Source organism: Herpailurus yagouaroundi, unplaced genomic scaffold, assembly GCF_014898765.1.
Source record: "Herpailurus yagouaroundi ecotype Mexico unplaced genomic scaffold, PumYag 191, whole genome shotgun sequence".
In the NCBI taxonomy this organism is placed as follows: Eukaryota; Metazoa; Chordata; class Mammalia; order Carnivora; family Felidae; genus Herpailurus; species Herpailurus yagouaroundi.
Genome location: NW_024412422.1, coordinates 6,554,589 through 6,573,760, shown reverse-complemented (window position 1 = coordinate 6,573,760; position 19,172 = coordinate 6,554,589). Strand labels below are relative to the sequence as shown.

The following is a 19,172-nucleotide window of genomic DNA, read 5'->3' as shown; positions in this document are numbered from 1 at the left end:
CCCCCCCCCAACCCCGCCGGCTTCTTTCAATTCTTATCCCCCCCCCCCCCCCCCCCGCCCAATACCAGAGACATGCATAGAAAAGATGACACACTTGGACTTATTTCTAAGAGTTAGGAAACTTCTGAGACCAATCCCTGGGGAAGGGTAATGGGGAGGTGGTAGAGACAGGAGCAGATGGAAATGCCAGCTCAGTGTTCTGGAAACTACCAACCTGGGGCCAACGTGTTTGACTTCTCATCTGACTCTGTCCTCCATTCACTGTGCGACCTTGGGCAAGGCCCCTCCCCTCTCTGGGTCTCAGTTTTCCCATCTATAAAATCAAGGGGGTAGGACTGGAGCATAGCTTCCTTCTCTGTTCTAGGACTCCCTTGGGTCCTGCAGCAGTGTCTTGTGTAGGTGGAGGAAGAAGGGTGGGGAAGGGTGCCCTGAACCCCGTTATCTCCCCCTCCATTCTGAGCTGGTCTGTTCTTTGTCTGTGAATCTGAGAGACCAGGTTTCATTCGAAAAACAAACTCGAGAACGACTGGTGTGGGAACTTTCAGGGCGTCTTCTAGTGTCCATTTAATCATCTGCTGTCTCCTCTTTTTTGGTGGGCTACATACCAGGCACTATGTCAGGGGCCGGGGCAACCAAAACCCCCAGGCAGGATTCCTGACTCCTGAAGGACTTTGTACAATGAGGAAGTCAGACAAGTTCACAGTCCAGCCTGCTAGCCTGCCATGCTTTGCAGTCTACACCGCCCTGAACCCCAGAAAGTGATTCTGCTGGCCTTACCCTGTCTTTTAAAGCCTTAATGAGAGAACCCAGTTTCTTCCTCTCAGCCTGACAGCCTAGAGCTCCATTAGCTTCATATATTTTGGCATTTGATTTATTTAATCTGACACTCAAGCAAACTGTCTTATACTCTAATTGTGTGGAAGAGGGGAGTGTGCAAGGATATGGTGTGATTTAAGAGCTTTGGAGTTGGTCCTGGGATTTGCCACTTCCTAGCTGTGTGACCTTAGGCAAGTTAATTACCCTTTCCGTACCTCAGCTTTCTCATCTGTCAAAATGGGGGTGATGACAGTCCCTACCTCCCAGAATTGTGCTGATTAACTGAGATAATGCATGTGAAGCCCTTTGCATGGTCTTTGGCACATAGAACATGCTCGGACAGTGAGAGCTCCTTTCCTATTATTATTATTATTATTATTATTATTGTTATTGTTATTATTAATATGTAGGGGGTTCTTGTCTCTGTTTCGAGATTAGAAGATCTCTGAGAAGTATGAGCCATGCCTGAATCCATTTGTATGGACTTCAATATGCCTCGCAGTTTGCTAGTACATCCCAGGCACTCAAAAACTGAGTTCTCTTGCATGGAAGAATCAGGACAGTTTCTCTGCAAAAGTGGTCCTCAATCAGCAGCTCTGGGGGTGGGGTCTGGCAATCTGAGTCTCAACAAACCTGCAGTGATCCCGACACATTTTTAAGTTTGAGAATTACTTTTCTACACCAATGATTTCCAAACTTGTTTTAGCTGTGGTAAGACATATATTTTAAATTTCCAAATGGAATTGTAGGCAGAAGCAAATATATAAAATAAGTGAAGGAGGAATTCCTGAGAAATCACTGGGGAGGAGGCAAGATCCCTGACTGCCGTATCCTCCTCCAAGGAAGCCCTGAAGTGCTTATGACTTCTAGGAATAAAGCTTAAAAAGCATCACAATTTTTAATCCTCATGCCCATCCATCCACCCACTTACCCACCCACCCATCCTCATCCATCCATCCATCCATCCATCCATCCATCCATCCATCCACCAATCCATCCACCCATCTACCTACCCATCTGTCCATCCATCCATCCATCCATCCATCCATCCATCCATCTGTCCATCCATCCGTCCATCCATCCAACCATCCACCAATCCATCCACCCATCCATCTACCCATCCATCCATTCTTCCATCCATCCATCCATCCATCCACTGATCCATCCATCCATCCATCCATCCATCCATCTATATCTGTTGGGAGACCACCTATCTTATTCATTTCTGCAAGTCTTGCCAGAAGAGGCACTGATTGCCTTTTTTCCAGACTCTCTTTTCAAGATGTTTGTATAACAGTTTTGAAAAATGGAAATAGTATCTCCCTTCAGAGCAAAAGGCAGGCATGCCTACTGTCCTGTATAATAAAGATACTGACTCCCAGGGTGCCTGGGTGGCTCAGTCAGTTGAGCTTCTGACTTTGGCAAAGGTCATGATCTCATGGTTCATGGGTTTGAGCCCCATGTCGGGCTCTGTGCTGACAGCTCAGAGCCTGGAACCTGCTTCCGATTCTATGTCTCCCTCTGTCTCTGACCCTCCTCCCTCAAAAATAAACATTAAAAAATTAAAAAAAAAAAAAAGACACTGACTTCCTCAAGAGCAAAGGGCAGGTTTGCTTACTCCCATTATAAATAATTCAGTTTCTCTAAATGTGAGATTCCTCTCCTGTTGTCCAAACCACAACACCTGGTCCTCTTTGTGTTGCCCTGTGGGAACTGGGGTTTGGGCTACTGACACAAATGCTGATACCCTGGTTACTACTATTGCTAGGAGTAATGAAATCCCATGTCTCTGACCCAGGAGTCTCATGTCTCCTGCCAGCATCCATAAAACCGTGGCAGCGTTGTGTGTTGGCTACTTCATGGCATAGAAAAGAAACTTAAGATACTGCCCTGGCCTTGAAAGGCTTATGGCTGGGTTGCCAAGGAGAAGCATAAAGACTCATCAAGAGCTTTAGCCATGCTGTAGGGCAGGAAGTGGGAGCTTTGGAGCCGAGTGAGAAGTATGGACAGAGGGGATAGCAGGGTGTTCAGAGAAAGCTGTGTCTGGGGGTCCACAGGGAAGGGTCTGGACGCTTTGGCCTTTCACTGGATGTGATGTCAATGCTCTTCTGGCCCTCCCACTGTCCCAGTGCTGATCAGTTTGCTCTGTATTCATTGTCCTCTGACTCTGCGTCTCCATCGGATCCAGTGCTCCTTGGGGGCAGGGATCCTGTTTTTTTCATGTCTTGGGCCCCAGCGCTCCACCTAGTGTTTGGCACACAGTAGGTGTTTAATAGTATTTTGCTGACTCACAGGACTTTTAGATAATATTAATGATGACAATAACAAGAAGTATGATGGTGGTAAATACTTGGATAGACACGTAGTAGCATGTGAGCACTCATAACATGGCAGGCACTTCCTACACCTTACCTCTTGCTCACTTGCTAAGTGGAGGAGCCAGGATTTGAACCCAGAAAGACTGGCTCCAGGGTCTGTGCAATGAAACCCCTACATGTTGGTTGCTGATACTGAGGAGGAAGTGGGTAAAGGAAGCAGCTCAGGGTACAGCAAGGTAGGGTAGCAAGTGACAAATAAGTAAGCATCACTTCTTGGAGATCGCCATGGTTACCATTTCTTGAGCACTTACTGTGGGCCATGCTAATCCTTCTTAATCTTCACAGCCACCTTGCAGCTGGGTATCATTGACCTTCTTTGGGGAGAAACAGAGGCACAGAGAGGTAGAATGACTTGCTCAAGGACACATAGCTAAGTAGTGGCAGCTCCGGAACTTGAACCCAGATCTATTGGACTCCAAAGCCCACCAATCTTAAGGGGGGAATTTTGGTTGAAGTGAAGCCCTGGAGGGTTATAGTGACCTCAGGGCAAGGGGGTTCATTGGCTGAAGCTTGGGACAAGGCTGGGCTGACCCACACCTGGAGCCAAAGAGAAGACAGGTAAACAAGATGAATGAGACAAACAGTGACCCTTCTTGAATTTTCTAGCCCAGAGTATCCCACCAGCTGACATTATGAAAGAAAGAGAGTGGGCATGGAACCAGACAAGACAGGGCCAAATCGAAGCTCTGCCTCTTGCTTGCTGTGCGACCTTGAGCAAGTTACCTAGCCTCTCTGAGCCCCAGTATCTACCTGTCTTTCAAAAGCTTTGAAAATCATATTAATAAATAGCTACAAGGCACCTGGCATGTAGTAGGCACCCAACCAACGTCCATTATTGATTCATTCAATAAACAATTACTGTAGCACCTTCCAGCAGTGCCCCACCTGTATCTTCTTGGCATCTACAATTCTCACACATACTGATCCAAACTCTAGCTTGAAGCACCTTTCCTCTTTTGCAGAAGAAATGTCGGGGGGGTGGGGATTAGCATACTCTCCCCGCCTCCCGCCCGCTTTAGAGTGCTTTCAACCACTGCCCGACAGGAGTTGGGACATAAGTCCCCTTGAGTAAGGTAACTCTGAGATGTGTGGTCTACACTGGTTCCTAAGCCTCCCCTGCGGGATTAAGCTCTGATTTCCCACTGTGGTAACTTGCATGATAACACATATTTTTCTGGGATCACCTCCCAAAGAAATCCCTTGCACTCCAACCCTAGTCTCAATCTCCCAACTAAAAGTAAAAGAAGACATTGACTGAGCGACTATGTGCCACATTCCATCCTGTGCCTGGATTAATGATTAACCAGACAGACATGGTCCCTGCTGTCCATTTAGAATCTGTAGTTAGGCCAGGAGAGGAAACAGACAGTGAAGAATTAACTGTGGTCAGTATAGGAGTCTCTTACCCATCTCTCTTCACTTGCCCTTGGGGAATGGTAAGGTCTCTCTCTCTCTCTGTCTCTCTCTGTCTCTCTCTCTCTCAGAATACACCCAAGTTCTGTCCAGAATTGTAGTTGTTTTTTCTTGACCACCCCATGAATAAGCATTTTGAAGCCAGAATCCACATCTTATTGTTCAAATTTTTTTTCCCCTTGCAAAATCCCTGGCCCAGTGCTTGGCATGTGTTCATCTGATAAATATTCAGTGAGCACTAACTGTGTGTTCTAGGCTGCGGGGACATAAGAGTGAGCAAAGCAGAGTCAGTCTTGGCCCTCAAGAAGCTGACGCTCTGGTCTGGGAGACCGACCACAAAATAAGTAAAGACATAAACGACATACAAATCCGCAAAGAAGTAATACGATGTCAGACTGGGATAAATACTATGACAAAAACAGGGCAAGGGGCAGAGAGGGGACTGGGCCGGGGGTAATTGTAGGTAAGGTGGCAGAAAAGATCTCTTGGAGGATGTGCATACAGTTGGTGCTCAATAAAGGGCTGATGAATACAGGAAGTAAAACCTTTAGTTATGTAACCAATGAATAATAGCACAGAAGAGGATAGCATCTTCAGTGATGAGGGAGCATAAAGCAAGCTCAGGGCCAAGGAAGCATACTTGCCAGGCACACGCCACCCTCCCCCACCAACAAGAGGGATAGGTGTGTGACATCCCTCAGGCACTCCTGGCTGCCCCAAGAACAAAGGAAAGGGGAAAACAAATGGTTAACTGGTAAGAGATCACAGTCATTCGAGACACTGAGTCTCCATCAGTTTACAAATATCTTAGTAAATTAAAAAAAAAAAAAAAGCAATCTTATCAATAGCCTAATCTCCAGGCACTCGCTACTGTCTTAATGATAATACTTTGCTGGAGGGAAAAACAACCTTAGCTTGACAATAACTAGGCCTCCTGTGAGTCTTCTTTAGCATATGGAAATCCCTTTAAGAAACTTCCTCTTGGGGCTCCTGGGTGGCTCAGTCGGTTGACTTCAGCTCAGGTCACCATCTCAGGCTCAGGTCATGATCTCCCAGTTTGTGAGTTCGAGCCCGAGTCAGGCTCTGTGCTGCCGGCCCAGAGCCTGGAGCCTGCTTCAAATTCTGTGTCTCCCTCTCTCTCTGCTCCTCCCCCACTCCCTCCCCCCCCCTTTCAAAAATAAACAAACATTAAAAAAATTTTTTTTAAAAGAAACTTCCTCTTGACTTTACCTCCGCCAGCTCCATACTATATAACAGGACACTTTTCACAACCCCAGTGCAGCTCTTTCTGTCCACAGGTCCTGTCCCCATGCCTTAATAAAATCACCCTTTTTGCACCAAAGACATCTCAAGTATTCTTTCTTGGCCGTTGGCTCCAGACCCCACCATCCCTCTGAAACTTCATCATTCAGTATATAAAAGAAGGCTTTTCCAAGCCCTTCAAGGACTGCTAACCCCTCTCTGAGGTGATGCCACGAGAAAGGTATCCACGATTTCGTTCAGAAATCTGTTAGGTCCCCATGCACACAGTTCTTGGGCCAATGAACACCCTTGAGACGAAGGCAGCCATATTTGATCAATACTAGTAGGAGTCTTGCCAGAATCAATGAGGGGCCATCCGAGGTCTTGGGAAAATCCTCTGCCTCTGGAAAGCAAAGGTCTGCAGCAGATTCTGCACTAAGTCTCCTGACCGAGAAGTGGCTGAGGCCAGTGACAGCTAACACTGACTGCTTGCTCTGCTCTATGTACCTTCCTAGATGCATTATAAGAGCCACACCATTTAAGGCTCATAAAGACTCTGTTAGGAGGCTACTATTATGACCTTGTTTTCCAGGGGGGAGGAAAGGGAGGCTCAGAGAAGGCTAAGGAACGGCTCAAGGTCACACAATGACAAGGCAGGGTATCGTGGGCAATAATGGGAGGTGGTGGTGGTGGGAGCAGGAAGGAGGTCTACCCATCCTGGGACAAAGAAACTCCTATTCCATGGGTGTAACTTCCAAGCCGAAGTCTGGCGAAGATTGGAGTTGGCCCAGGGAAGGGAGGAGGGGAGCAGGGGAAGGGGGAGGAACTCCAGAAACATGCAAAGACCCAGAAGTGATGGCACATTCTGGAACCCCTTGGAGGCTGCATTTTGTCCAGTGCAGAATTAGCCCCTTGCCTAATTTTGTGTGGCTCAGGATTCAGCAGGAAGCAGGTCATGTGTCTGCAGCCAGAGTTCAATTCTGGGCTGCACCATACTTCCCAGAAATCTGTAAGCAGAGCGTGGGCACCTGCCACATGATTCTGGGTGATCCCCTAGTCCTCCTTTGGGTGGCAAGGTTATCCTTGTGCCCATCTCCCTCTGCCCAACAGAACAGAAGATCCTGGGGGCCAGTGACTGGGTCTCCATCATCTTGGGAGATAGAGGGATATTCATATTGGTTCATGGCATGGGCCTGGGGAGTCCACAGCTATGGGGGGGTTAGAGGTGACTGTAGCATCTGACGAGTTACTAGCATATCAGTAGCTGTAGCTGCTCACATCAAGCGCTCCTCATCACCTCACCAAGGCTGCAGCTGCCCCATCCAGGCCCATTGATGGGGCTCTAAGCTGCATTTATTTAGCAGCTTGATCAACTGTCACAGGTTTATAGTCTCAAAGGCTCCGAATGTGCCCCAACCCTCAAACTCTGTCTTTCCTTCTGTATGACCGCTCTCCAGTCTGAGCTGCCATCTTGCTCATCTAGGGCATCCCATCTACGGCTTCCCTGCCCACTGTAGTCCAGTCTCCCCATGCAGGTCAGAGACACCTTTCCAAAATGCAAATCTGACCATGCCGCCTCCTGAGCTGGAAACACTTCAACATCTCCAATGCCTTCTGGGTAAAGCCCACATTCTTTAGCATTCCTTGGTTCATTTATTCTTCCAACTTGCAAATGTTGATTGAGCACCAATGAGTGATCCTTCTGAGGTTTGATGAGACATTAGCTTCTCAACTGACTTGGTTTTATTTTCTTTTTGGTAGCAGTGAGTCTTGTGAGGACATCGCTTGTTTTTATTTTTATTCATTCATTCATTCATTCATTCATTCATTCACTTGTGTGGGCCCGGCCCTTGCATCCTTTGCGCCTCAATTTTCTTTGGGGAGCTCCCCTCCCCCTTCAGGTACAGTCCTGGAGTGTGGGTTCCTACCCCTGAGGGTCAGCTTTTCAGCTTTTTCTTGAAATCTTAGAGTTACCTGAATCCCTCCAGTACATTCTTGGTTTTGCTAGAGTTTTGCCAGAGTCATTTGGTGCCTGAAACCAAAGAGACCCTAATGGATGGCGCTACCTCTTATGTTCCAACCTGAAAGTCTCATGGGCTGCTGTTGGCTCCTTCAGGTCTATTCACCCCACTTCAGCATCTCTGTTTGGTTCCCCTGTAGGTTGATCCAATCAGCAGAGCCCCTTACCTCCAGCTTCTGGTTGGAATCAGCCAGTGGAAAGCATGGGCAGAACAGTGGGAGTTGGGAGGACAGTGAGGGTGGGTTTATTCCATTCTGGGTCCTTCCCTGTGGGCTGGGGGAACAGTGGCTATGTCCCTCTGTTAAAGGCAGCTCTTCCCACACAGCTCACCCTGCTGGCTGCTCCCTCCTCTTGCTCTGTGAGGATCCCCATGGTCCTGGTTCCTGTATGCGCCTTGTTGGTTTCTCTTGACCATGACCGCACCTTCATAAACAGACTCTTCATTAGTCTCTCTTTGATTACACAGTTTGAGTGTGCATCCCTCTCTTGCCAGGGCCCTGACTGATACAGGAGGAGTGTCTGCCATGAGCTGTACCTGCCTAGGATCCAGAGGAGATCGGAAGGAGTGGTGAGTTTCCCAGGATCTTGGGAAGTGGGAAGAGAATGGAGGTCTGAGAGAAGACAAAGAGAAGTCTCACCAAGTACCACCAAATAGGATTGCTAAGGAGAGCCCCAGCTAGAAAGAGCTCTGAGCTGTAGATTCTCCACTTCCTTGCTGTGTGCCTTTAGGGAAAAACCACTGCCTGTCTCTGGGCCTTATCTTCTCATCTGTGAAATGGGAATGGTAATAGAGCCTACCACATTAGTTGTGCCAGGGAGTCAATGACACCATGTTATTCATTCATTCATCATTCACTCACTCATTCATTCATTCATTCATTCATTCAACAAATATGTACTGGGCTCTACTATGTACCTGGTAATGTGCTAGGTGGTGGGGACACAGCAGTAAAGAGAACAGGTAACTGCTCTTATCCTCTGGGAACTGATAGCCTATGTGGGGAAAAGGACATAAACAAGGAACCACACAAATACTCAACTAGCCCTTCCCTGAAGGGTCCCATTTGGACTGAAAAGTCCTCTGTGAAGAAATGGCTAATGTTTGAGCTGAGTCTTGGAAGATGAAGATCAGCCGGTTGGAAAGGTGATCCGAGTGTCGATAACAGAACAGGTCAGTGATGAGGGTGGTTGCTGGAGGAAGCACGAGTGATGGGGGAAGAAGAAGACGAAGTGGGAGAGGTCACAGGGACCAGGCTAATCCAGCTTTGCACGCCTCAGTGAGGGTTTGCGTTTTATTCTGAGTGTGGGGGGTGATACGGATGGTCTGATATATGGTTTGAAGCACTACTGTGGCTGCTGTGTGAAGAAAAGACTAGAGAAGCAATAGGAATGAGGTCAGGGAGACCAGAAAGGGACTGTTTCAGTCACCCAAGTGACACATGACGGGGGCTTAGATGGGGGAGGTGGCAGGGAACTGAGGCAGAGATGGCTGGCTGGCTATTTCCATAGTGTAATGTTGTGGCTGGGAAGGAGCTGCCCAGCCAGAGACCACGTTTCCCAGGGGCCCTGCATCTAGATGGCATCACGTGACTGGTTCTCACCAATGCAAGTGGTGGCATCGCTTCTGGGCTCAAGTGGCTAGAAGCAGATGTGTCTTCCCTGCCTTCTCTTTTTCTGTCCATTGGTTGGAAGCGATGCCTTGAGGGTTGGTGGACTCATAAGATCGGAGCTCCCCGGGTCCCCGAATCATCATCTGGGTCCTTAACTAGACTTTACCTGATCTAAGAATACATTTCTATTCTATGGATTCCCCTGCGAGCATGGGGTCTATCTGTTAGAGCAGCTAGCAGTACTTTAACTACGCAGTGAACAGATCAGTTAGGAGAAAGAACCATCAGGGCTTGGCAAGGAATTGGCTGTTGTGGATGAGTGAGAAGGAGGTCAAGAACAACCTTGAAGTTTTAGCTTAAGCAACTACGGAGATGAAGTTGATATTTCCTGAGCTGGGAAGACGTGAGAGAGTCTTCTGTGTGTGTGTCGCGGGGGCAGGTAAAGAGCTGCATTTAGAACACGGATGTTTGCAGTCTGGGAGACATTCAAATGGCAATGTCAAGTACAAAGATATAAAGATTCAAAAGAGGTCTGAGCTGGTGACGTAATTTACGGATTTGTCTTGTAGACAGAATCTGAAGTGCATAGTAGGTACTTAATAAACCCTCTCTGAATCGGAACGTGAATCATTTCTTCTTTATTTCTAGCTAGCGTTTGGAAGTCCATGGGCACAAATCACCCAAAAGTGATGAACACCCCTCCCCAACCTGAGAGCAAGCCAAAGAACCATCCATTTCTTGCACTGCTCTCATGTGCCCATTGAAGAGGCTCTCTGAGCTCAGAGAAGTCTGAGAATCCAGGCATTCAAAGGCTGAATGAAGGTAATTCTGACGATGTTGGAAATTGCCTTCCTGACACATTGGGTAAAACACTCACTCATCTTTGAGGCACTGAAAACCACTTGAATCTCTGCCTTTTATTCCCTCAAGTGGCTTCACCTAATAGGCTGGGTTTTGAAAACAGAGTGTGAAAAAGGCAAGTCTGGGCTTCACCTGCCTCTGGATAAGGCCACTTGTCTCTCTCCCCAGGCTAAATGTCTTTTGCTCCATGGAGGCTTTGGAGGAGCCACGGCGGAGAGAAAGGGTTCTGGGCAGGCTTGGAGGCAATTTGACTAGGCAGAGACTCTTGGCAAAGCTGACACTTTCCCCCAATGCTCTCTACTCCCAGGATAGCAAACTTTGTCAAATGCCTGCAGGAACCAGCCAGTTAATGCATCATGACTCAGAAAAATGCATCGTGTGGGAACCTTGAAGAATGGGAGAGTACAGGTTTTATTTAAGGGGTGGATACAACATGGGTCCAGCCAATCATTTCTATGTGGAACATGCATCCATCATCACTAGGTCTCTCTGGCTTCCCAAGAGAAGCCTCAGATTCAGATTTTAGAAATCTACTGAGTTTTAAACGCTGGCAACGAATTACATCTAAAGAGTGATCTGTGGGCCAAAGAGCATGTACCTTGTGCATATGATCCCTGGGCTTGGAACCAGCTTGAAAGCCTCAGGGAGTTATGGAATGGGTGTGTGCCTCCTTCCTAAGAAATTTCCCAAAGGGCAAGAGATAGAATCATTTTGGAACTGTTACTGAACGAACACAAGTTCTTTGACTCAGCCACATACATTGTGAACCATAATTTGTGTGTCAACTTTCTATCCCCTCATTGGTGAGGTAAACATTGAAAGCTTATCAACAGGTGAGGAAAAGAGTGAGGACTGAGAGTCAGCTAGACTTAGAGCATGAGGGCTGTGTCTTCTTCACTGCTGAATCCTCAGGCCTGAGAAGGTGCACAGAAATATTGTTGAATAAAGTAATGAATGAAAGGGACTGGGTGGATAAAAGAGTAATAACCACAGAAGCAAGTTTGCATGCTTCAGGGTGTGGGAACCCTTGGTGAGTGGCCCAGCTGTCTCCCAAGACCCCCATTTTACTTCTGCTACATGTAAATTCTTTTACAGAGGACACCTATAGGATGCTGGTGCAACCTATGATGGTCTCCATGGAGGTGAACATGAACTTAGCGTTAACAAGGCGTATGTAGCTGACCTTCTCTCCCAGCTTGAATTTTCCCAAGATTTTAAGTCACAATTCCAGACTTCTCTACAAACAAAGCTGTCACTGACACCCCCAGGAAATGGTGCCAACCACATTCCCATTTAATGAGCAGCTACACTACATTCCAGACACTGTCCTAGGTGTTTGTAATGGGTTTTAGTAGCCTTTTGTAATGTGTCCTGGCCATGGTGGTGAGTACAGGACTAAGGTGTAGCCAATCATAGTACCTCATTCCCTTCTTCCAAAGCGATTGGCCTGCAGAGTGAGCATGTGACTAAGCAGGACCAATCAAGGGCTTTCCCTGGGACTGATACACTGTTACTAGGTGAAGGAAGCTCTCTCTCTCTGCTGAGGGTGGTTCTGTCCACGCCATCTGGAAGAGGCTCATCTGTGGGAGGAGAGACCGAGGGTTCCATTTTAAGAGAAGAAGAGACAAGCAGAGAACAGAGGGAATGAGGGACACGATACATTCCCTTTTGTCTGTCTGGAGTTGGGTTTCTGTCACTTGCAACCAAAAGAATCCTGACCGGGGCACCTGGGTGGCTCAGTTGGTTAAGCATCCAACTCGGCTCAGGTCCTGATCTCATGATTCATGAATTCCAGCCCCACAGTGGGATCTCTATTGTCAGCACAGAGATCTTCTTCAGATCATCTGCCTCCCCTGCCTCCCTACCGCTCTCCCTCTCTCTCTCTCTCTCTCTCAAAAATAAATAAACTTAAAAAAAAAAAAGAATCCTGACTGATACAGCCCTTTATATACCTTGTCGCTCTCAACAACCCTATGAAAATGGTATTAATAACCCTCATTTTGTAGATGAAATTGAGGCTCAGAGAGGTGAGAAGACTTGCCCAAAGCCACACAGCCAGTAGGAGGCAGTTTTGATGACTCCCAACCTGTTCTGTTTCCACTGTGCTACTCTGCCCGTCCTGACGAATCAGCTTTCCAAGTTGGAGCCGACCTTATAATTTCTATTGTGAGTGCAAGCATAAGTATCTTCTACTAAGAAATCCATCATTTCAGGGTTAGCAGCAACTTCAGAAGTCAGCTGGGGCTCTCTGGAAAGAGCAGCGGACTGGGAGTGAGAAGGCTTCCAGGGCAAGTTCTGTTTCTTACTAGTTGGAAACGTCACTTAACTTCTGTGAATCTGAATTTCCTCATCTGTGAGAAGGAGATAATACTCAGGATGCTAGTCAAGATACACGGGTGTTATGACAATTAAGAGACAAAGAATATGAAACTGTTTTAGAAATGTGAAGTCCTATACAAAGTAAGATACCAATGCTGTGGTTTACCCCCGTGAGACTGAGTCCTATCTCATTCTGTGCTTCAATATCCCCCCACACAGAGTGCTCACTGCCTCTTAAGGCAGCTCTTTCTGTCTTTGTTTCCATTCTTATTGTTATAAAAAAAATTCTCTCCCATTCTAAGTTGAAATATTTCCTTCTTGAACTTGATTGTTTTTAAAAAATTGTTTTAACATTTATTTATTGTTGAGAGACAGAGACAGACAGAGCATGAGCAGGGGAGGGGCAGAGAGAGAGGGAGACACAGCATCTGAAGCAGGCTCCAGACTCTCAGCTGTCAGCACAGCTGACGCGGGGCTCGAACCCACGAACTGCGAGATCATGACCCGAGCCGAAGTCGGACGCTCAACCAACTGAGCCACCCAGGTACCCCTATTAATTTGTTTTATGGGTTTCATTCATTCATTCATTCATTTCCTTCCTTCCTTCCTCCCTCCCTTCCTTCCTTCCCTTCCATCCATCCATCTACTGTAATAATATTGAAGATGGAGAATTAAGAAGATACAACCCCACGTTTATACTAGCTTCACCCCATCTATCCAATTCATTCTCCTCAGAGCAGTGAGAGTGATATTCTGACACACAAACATAATCAATCCTGCCATGCTTTTACTCCAAGCCCATCAGTGGCCCTCTGTTGTCCTCAAGATAGAATGAACTGCAGATCCCTATCTGATCCCTGCCCACCTCTCCAGCCTTTCCTCTCCCCTTGTCCCCGCCATGACCCAGACTTTGGCCAAATAGAGAATAAAGTGACTGACAATTGCTAGTATAGGCCATTGTCTTCCACCCCTGGGCCTTTGCACAAGCTCTTCTTTATGCCTGGAATATCTGCCTAACATTTTTTCCCTGGCTAAACCCTACTTCTCCTTCAAATCTCAGCTAGGATATCACTCCCTCCAGGAGACCTGGGGTGAGTGCCCCCTCTGTGTTTCTGAGTCTCCTGGGCTCACCTCCAACTCATCATAGACCACACTCCTCTTGGTTTCCTGGCTGCTTCTCTGTGTCTGTGTCATGTTCCTGACTGGCCGGCTCTCTAACGCCTAACAAAGTTGCAAATAAAGAGTTCTGAATGAATGCCATCTCTCCTTCACTTCTGACTCCTGTCCCCTGCCACGATCCATCAGGGCCCTGTAGTTGCAAAGAGAGCTACTGGTTCCCACAAGGTTGGGAGGGAGAAGCTGCGGGAGGCACACCCTGTCCCTGTCCACCATGGCTCTGACCTACCACAGTGCTGGAAAGGCCATGCGGATCCTCAAGTCAAGACCTTATTTTAAGCATGTGACTTTTCCAGTATCAGGGAAGCGTCCCATGGGACAAAAGACCCAGAAGGGGGTGTGTGTGTTCCACACTGTAGTACTCTGAAAGGGTCCCGTTGTCCACAGCAATGCGATCAGGGGCCAGGTGAGACGCTGTCCCTCTGAGACCATGTGGCACAATGGTTACCTCCTCTGGCTGGGGTGTCTGGCTTCCTGGGTTTGAATCTTGCCCCCATCATTTACCTTCTATGTGCCTCAGTTTCCCCTTCTGTAAAAATGATCTTGATGAGAAAAGACTTTTAGGGTCAGGATGGGCCTTCAGCGCCATGTTGCTGGTGAATTATTCATGATGGGGCCGGGGATGTAGCAAGAGCTTGATGAACCTCAGCTATTATCATTATTGTCCTTTAAACTTAAAGGGAAATTATCCTGCTTACCCAGAAGACCTGGCCTCTGGGCGCAGGTCCGAGCAAGTCCCTTCCCTTCTCTGGGCCTCCGCGGCTGTGCTCGGATTCTCCCGCCCCGGGGAAGGTGGGCTTTGCCAAGCAGCTGGGAAGCAGCTGTCGGACCGCCTGGCCCAGGCCTGCCCTTTCAGGGGGTGCTCAGAAGGCTGGCTGGGTGGAAAGCGGGGCTGATTCTCCCGCAGAAGCCCAGGGTGGCCTGTGTAAAGGGCCGGTAAAGGGGCCACGGGTTGGGTGACTGACCTTGCTGGTTTGCCCAGGATTATCCTGGTTTGGGCACAGAAAGTTCCACATCCTGGGAACCCCCTCAGTCCTGGGCAACCTGGGACCATCAGTCTCCACCGTAGCCCAGCAGATCCTAACACTTCCGTGCATAATGAGGCTGAGTAGGGAACAGATGTGGCTACTGGAGGCCCTGGGGGGGGGGGGTGTGGGTGGGTGGTCCTGCCCACCCGGCCTGGCTGGAGCTGGGGCAGAGGCCCGGGGAGAGGCACAGGAAGGGCTGCTACTGTCTTTTTTTCTGCACCTTTTTCCCCCACAAGTCGGCTGTCTTGCGGAATGAAAGCTGACCTTTCCAGCCTCAAAGCCTTATTCAGGCTGCACCCACTGCCTGGACCTCCCTACCCTCCCTCCTTTCCTTGAAATTTTGGGAAGGGCGCGGGACCCAGCTCAGATATCAGCCCCTCTTTCCTGACCTGCCAGCTGGGTAACCCTTCTCTGGGCAGAAAGCCCTCTGTCACAAGCCCTCAGGCAAGCTACTGAAATACCGTCATCTCTTTGCACAACAGACGGAATCAGAGAAGTGACCTCCTAGGGTCATCCGGATGATTCCGTGAGATAATGTTTCAAGTGCTTAGAACACTGCCTGCAACAGAGTCCGTGGTCAACAGATGCTAAGTGATCATAGTAAGGACAACAGTGGCGATAGCAAACTACCAGGTGATGGAGACGAGAGCGGTGCTCCTCTTGTGTTTCAGGTGTGTCCCCCTCCCCCCTCAATCTTCTGGTCGCATTGCTCTTACCTACTTAAACCGGGTCCACATACGTATCCACCCCAGGCTGGCCTACAGCTCTCCCTACAAGCATGATGTATGCATGTTGAACCACAGACTTTGAAGCCTGCTTTCCAAGGACTGGAAAGGTCCTTTGGCAAGAGAACAGTCAGAGCTAACATTTGCTGAGCATTTACCGTGTGCCAGGAAATGTTCTAAGCGCCCCGGACGCTGGTCTGGGGCAGTCTCTGTCTATCAAGTGTTCCCCACCTGCCAGGCAGAGTACAAAACACCCACAGCAGTGATTTTTGGCAGGGACAACATTGACCCTTCAGGGACATTTGGCAGGGTCTGGAGACAGTTTTGGTTGTCACAAGTCGGGGTGGGGTGCCACGGCATCTAGTGGGTTGAGGTCAAGGATGGGCCAAGGATGGGCCAACGATGGTCCCGGACACCCTACAAAGTGCGGGACAGCCCCTCACCACAAAAATGATCCAGACCAGGGGATCAGTCAGCAGCATCAAGGTCGAGAGACCCTATTTTGTCCTTCCAATGGCCCTGTGTCATAGGAATCATGGAGGAGGAAACAGAGGCTCAGAGAGGTCCAGGTGAATGCCCAGTGGAACCAGAACACGATCAAAACCCGGTGAATCTGATGCTCAACCCTGTGTTCTTTTAAACCCCTGCTCCGGATGAGCAGATTCCGAGGGGAGAGCAGAGGTGGCCGCCTTGGAGGGGGGGGATGAAGGCGGGTGCTTGGCAGGAGGGGGAGGACTCTCCTGATTAGCTGAGCACAGCCCTGTCTGAGGGTCACTGGAGGGTCGGGTCGGGGCAGAGTGGCTTGTCCAGAACCCAGAGCTGGCCTACGGGGAATTCTCCAGGCCAGCCAGTGCAGCCGCCAGATGGGAGGCAGAGTAGAATTTAATATCTGACCATCTGCAGCCAGCAGCACCCGAACTCGGCAGGCAGCCCTCCCGGTGGATGAGAAGTCTCTTCCAGCAGCCCTGCACACTGGATTCCCTGCTGGTCCTGGAAGACCTGACTGCTGAAGAGTGTCCCACGCCATGGGCGCTCTCTCTCTCTCTCTCTCTCTCTCTCTCTCTCACACACACACACACACACACACACCCACACACCCGGCTTCCATCTCCTGAGTGCCAGGAGCTCTGATGAGCACTGAAAGTGTCCCTCTCTCTGCCCCATGCCTGCTCTCCACTGTCACTGCTACTCCCTAGAGTACAGAGCTGTGATGGGCGGTCTCTTTGTCCCCCGTGCCAACACCAAAATTTCTGTGAGCGGAGCCTTGATGCACCCAGGGCAGACATTCAGGAGTGCAAGGTGACACCTGGATCTCTCTTGGCTGTCCCCAGCCCACCATTAGCCTTCAGAAAGGCCCCAGTCCCTTCTCCCTCCTGTGAGCTGCCAGCCCATGTCCTGCTCCTCCTTGATCCGCTTCCAGAGAAACACATGTAGCTTTATTCCTCGGGACCCGAGGGGGTCTTTAGGGCTGCAGAATCCCTCTACAGAAGCACATCTCTTAATAGCAATGGGGAGCTACCAGTAACTGAGGATTTCTATCAGGCACAGGCACTGAAATTCTTGTGTCACCTTCAAGGCCTTAGGACAGCTCTGTAAGGTGCTGAGATGAGTCCCGTTTTCTGAAGCTCAAAGAGGTCAAGTCTTTCTCCCAAGGTCACAGAGCAAGTACACTATTTCAGGTTTCCTAGTATGTTGCGAATGGCCACAGATCATCCCGAAGGGTCTAGGGCAGAGCTGGCATAGGGCAGGCACCCCGGATTAATCCATATCCCCGTGGGATCTCAGGGGGCCCTCTCAAGGAGGCACAGGAGCTGCTTACCAGCCTGGCTACGCCTCAGGTGTCGTGGGCAGTCTGTTCCCTTGAGGTGGCTGAAGGACACGTGATTGCCAAGCAGGGAGTTCATGTCGCTGACGCCTTTGGCCAAAGCTCTCTATAGAATAGGCTTACAACCCACTTCATGTCAACTCTGCAGCTGAGAAAAGGTCCCAAGTCTGGAAGGTGCAGCTTCTGACCCTCACCCTGTTCAGAAATTACATTTTTCCTTGATTCTCTAATCGATTAGCCCAACGTGATTAAGGGCTGAGTCTGTGCCAGGCAGGAGGGAAACAAGCACGGTGGTGACACAGCTCTGCCCAGAGTGTCCCCCCCGTGCCGAAAAGAGTCACCGTTTGCTAGACAACTACTTTCTGCAGGGTGCTTTGCAGGCCCTCACGGTGGTCCTGTGAGGTTAGATTACCGCCTCTTCCATTTTGCAATTCTGGAAACCGGGGCTTTGAGGCGTCCGTGGCTTGCTTAGGGTCCTACAGTCAGATAGTGCCGGAGGTGGGATGGCGAACCCGGCTGGCTGGGGTGTGGGTCCCCGTCCCTTCTGGGTATGAGCTCTGCCCACATCTGGAAGTCTGCCCGGCCCTGGGCTTGCTGGGGTCAGGAATGAACAGGCCCTTTCCCTTTGCTTCCTTGGCTAGGCCACTGTGCTTTGCCATCTCTGGGGGTCCGAGGCAACCTCCTCCCAGTGGGACCAGTTTCACCCTCCCAGTTTCACCTGAGCAGGCAGTGCCGGCCGGTTGCAATTCCTCAGTAACTTTCAGGCGTCCCATGAGATCAAGCCAGACAGGGCACGTCTTTTCCTCCTGCTGGCCCAGAAGACTTAAGTCTTCCCTAGTCAAGGAAATTGCATTACCGAATTACGGTTCGTTTGCAAGGTTCCCCTGACCAGCCAGGAGGCTGGCTTCCTGACCCCATTAGTCAGATATTCAACTTCCCAAGTTCAGGGCAGCCCAGACGGTCTGTGGCTGCATCCCAGGGGACACTGGCCTGACCTCTGTGGAGCAAAATGCCAATGACAAAAACATGGTTCAAATTCCAGCCGCTCTTCCTGATTTCGGGGCCAGTCACCTGACTCCTCTGACCCTCAACCTTCTCACCTATAAAACAGGGAGAGGAACAGCGTTTGGCAGACTTTCCCACCCCACCCTCGTAAATCGGGATTATATAGGATGCTGCCGGCAAAGCATTCAACCTGGTGCCTGGCTAACTGTCCCTCTGGGACAGGTGGCCCCCGCAGAGCCCCCAGTGATCCCTGCCTCCTGGTGGTCACACCCACATCCCTGTGAGGCCCGCCCCTTTCAGTGTGACTTGTTTCTAATGACACGGCTAAAATGACGGACGCTTCTTCTGAGATTAGGTTCCAAAAAGACAGAAGCTCTGTCTCCCTGCCTTCTCTTGCCCTTGCCTTAGGATTAATTAAGACGATGGCTGCAACGTGGCTGACCCAGTACTCGCGGGCCCCTGGGAGCCCTCGCCCTGGGGAAAGCTGTGAGCAACCCCACGGAGAAGCCCACGGGGCGAGGAGCCGAGGCCTGCCAAGAGCCTTGTGAGCGAGCCTGGATGTGGATTCCTCCCCGGTAGCGCCTTGAGATGACTTCTGGTCTGCTTTCTTTTCCTGGCCTTCGGAGGATCCACGGGGACTGTGGTGTTCAAGAGCTCTGGAAGCTCTGAAGCCCTCTGAGACGCTAGCTAGCAGGCCATCTGTTAACCGTTACGCGGGCAACCGGCACGGCCTGAGTACTCTCTGTGCACCAGG

The 19,172-nt window shown here is 49.6% G+C and overlaps 1 protein-coding gene and 1 long non-coding RNA gene across 2 annotated transcripts in view; one reads left to right on the top strand and one right to left on the bottom strand.

The window, feature by feature from the left end:
* The window catches only part of LOC121010272 (uncharacterized), a 12,116-nt gene extending 3,589 nt beyond the window's left edge, over nt 1-8,527 (top strand). The window contains exon 3 of the long non-coding RNA XR_005781070.1: nt 8,363-8,527. This is a non-coding gene — a long non-coding RNA (uncharacterized LOC121010272). The remainder of the gene's footprint in view (nt 1-8,362) is intronic.
* Nucleotides 1-19,172, bottom strand: part of NOS1 (nitric oxide synthase 1) — a 182,141-nt gene that overhangs the window by 118,404 nt on the left and 44,565 nt on the right. The window lies entirely within an intron of this gene.